The sequence below is a fragment of the Ylistrum balloti genome, unplaced genomic scaffold, assembly GCF_031769215.1.
Source record: "Ylistrum balloti isolate Yb309-2 unplaced genomic scaffold, AGI_CSIRO_Ybal_v1 Utg370254, whole genome shotgun sequence".
NCBI classification, from domain to species: Eukaryota; Metazoa; Mollusca; class Bivalvia; order Pectinida; family Pectinidae; genus Ylistrum; species Ylistrum balloti.
The window spans coordinates 210,001-213,420 of NW_026782202.1; positions in this window are offsets into that span (position 1 = coordinate 210,001).

Genomic DNA, 3,420 nt, shown 5'->3' on the forward strand with positions numbered 1-3,420 from the left:
GAGGACATTTAAATTCTATATGAAGATTGTTTGTGTTTCGGCAGTTCATCAGCTAAAGTGAGTTAACGGTTGAGTGAATTTTTTTTTCAATTCGTGTTTGTATATAGATCTTTTATTGTAGTTAAACCCTTCATTTGACAGTGTCTGTCTTTGGGATTAATATGCAGGTATACATCTACTAGGACAACAATTACTAACGAACCAATTCGCGCGTGTACAGTAATATATTTTTTCATTGTCGTTGTGGCACATAGCGTGGAAGTACACGATGATGTGTAGAGAACGAACATCGTTAATATTGCCAAATTGATATTGATTTTGTCATGAATCCTCTTTTTATCAAGTTCAAAGGAATTGATTATTGAGCTGGCAATGTTGACTATACACTGAGTATAGACGCACGGGAATGGACCTCTAACATCGTATATATATCTGATCGCGGTAAATGAACTGTACAGTTAAGAACAAGCGGATCTGACTAACACTGGCTTCCGAAAGGTAGGTTTATGTGGCAATAGTCAAAACTTGCAAATTATTTCTGTCAATATATGTATCTAAGAACTTTAATTTCTAGTATTACCATTATACATTAATTATCGAGTCATTTTAGGTTCAGTCCAAACATTGTCTACTATACACATGTATCAAAACTCTTTAAATTTTCCTGTGGCGTTACTTAGAAAATATCATCACGAGATTTGTAATCGGAACGTGTCGTCTTATATCATAGTACAACGTGATCACGAGATTTGTAATCGGAACGTGTCGTCTTATATCATAGTACAACGTGATCACGAGATTTGTAATCGGAACGTGTCGTCTTATATCATAGTACAACGTGATCACGAGATTTGTAATCGGAACGTGTCGTCTTATATCATAGTACAACGTGATCACGAGATTTGTAATCGGAACGTGTCGTCTTATATCATAGTACAACGTGATCACGAGATTTGTAAACGGAACGTGTCGTCTTACATCATAGTACAATGTGATCACGAGATTTGTAATCGGAACGTGTCGTCTTACATCATAGTACAACGTGATCACGAGATTTGTAATCGGAACGTGTCGTCTTACATCATAGTACAACGTGATCACGAGATTTGTAATCGGAACGAGTCGTCTTATATCATAGTACAACGTGATCACGAGATTTGTAATCGGAACGTGTCGTCTTATATCATAGTACAACGTGATCACGAGATTTGTAATCGGAACGTGTCGTCTTATATCATAGTACAACGTGATCACGAGATTTGTTATCGGAACGTGTCGTCTTACATCATAGTACAACGTGATCACGAGATTTGTAATCGGAACGTGTCGTCTTACATCATAGTACAACGTGATCACGAGATTTGTAATCGTAACGTGTCGTCTTATATCATAGTACAACGTGATCACGAGATTTGTAATCGGAACGTGTCGTCTTATATCATAGTACAACGTGATCACGAGATTTGTAATCGGAACGTGTCGTCTTATATCATAGTACAACGTGATCACGAGATTTGTAATCGGAACGTGTCGTCTTATATCATAGTACAACGTGATCACGAGATTTGTAATCGGAACGTGTCGTCTTATATCATAGTACAACGTGATCACGAGATTTGTAATCGGAACGTGTCGTCTTATATCATAGTATCACGTGATCACGAGATTTGTAATCGGAACGTGTCGTCTTACATCATAGTACAACGTGATCACGAGATTTGTAATCGGAACGTGTCGTCTTATATCATAGTACAACGTGACAAATAAAAACAAAATGCTGTGACATTATTTTATCATCGAAACTTGGTCCCCTTTTGTACTCTCCTGTTATGACCTGTTTTGTCTTCGTCGTTTTCTGTTATTTCTTTGAAACTTTGGCTCTTTTAATATTTTCTGTAACAATTATCTTATCTTTAGTGTTTTTAGAACATATCTGATAGTCTGCTTTCCTAACATTCCGTGAAAAAATTATCGTTTTTAGAAATTATCCATGGTGTAAATGATGAATTTGTAGAAATTATCCGTGGTGTAAATGGTGTTTTTTTTTGGACATTATCCGGTATGTAAATGATATAATTTTTTTTAGAAATTATCCGTGTTGTAAATGATGTTTTTTTATAGAAATTATCCGTGTTGTAAATGATGAATTTGTAGAAATTATCCATGGTGTCAATGATGAATTTGTAGAAATTATCCGTGGTGTAAATGGTGTTTTTTTGGACATTATCCGGTATGTAAATGATATAATTTTTTTTAGAAATTATCCGTGTTGTAAATGATGTTTTTTTATATAGAAATTATCCGTGTTGTAAATGATGAATTTGTAGACATTATCCGTGCTGTAAATGATGAATTTGTAGAAATTATCCGTGCTGTAAATGATATTTTTTTTAGAAACTATCCGTGTTGTAAATTTATGAATGATTTATTTTTCTAGTTTTGTTGAAGTTAAACCAAAAATGTTAGGAATTATTTAATCATCGTTACACATAGATTTATAAATACCCGTACTGAAAAAGACAGAACGCGTTAGCAAGTCTTGTCTCTACAGTTCTAACGTTAATATGAAACGGCTGAATAAAAAAAAACCATAACGAATACTAGGATGATATTGACTAAATATTGGGACAACGGGAGGATAGTGACATTGGGACAACGGGAGGATAGTGACTAGATATTGGGACAACAGGGTGATAGTGACTAGATATTGGGAAAACAGGATGATATTGACTAGATATTGGGACAACAGGATGATATTGACTAGATATTGGGACAACGGGAGGATAGTGACATTGGGACAACGGGAGGATAGTGACTAGATATTGGGACAACAGGGTGATAGTGACTAGATATTGGGAAAACAGGATGATATTGACTAGATATTGGGACAACCGGATGATATTGACTAAATATTGGGACAACAGGATAATATTGACTAAATATTGGGACAACAGGATGATATTGACTAAATATTGGGACAACGGGAGGATAGTGACATTGGGACAACGGGAGGATAGTGACTAGATATTGGGACAACAGGATGATATTGACTAAATATTGGGACAACAGGATAATATTGACTAAATATTGGGACAACAGGATAATATTGACTAAATATTGGGACAACAGGATAATATTGACTAAATATTGGGACAACAGGATGATATTGACTAAATATTGGGACAACAGGATAATATTGACTAAATATTGGGACAACAGGATAACATTGACTAAATATTGGGACAACAGGATGATATTGACAAAATATTGGGACAACAGGATAATATTGACTAAATATTGGGACAACAGGATGATATTGACTAAATATTGGGACAACAGGATACGAGTCACTAGATATTGGGACAACAGGATACTAGTCACTAGATATTGCGACAACAGGATACTAGTGACTGGATATTG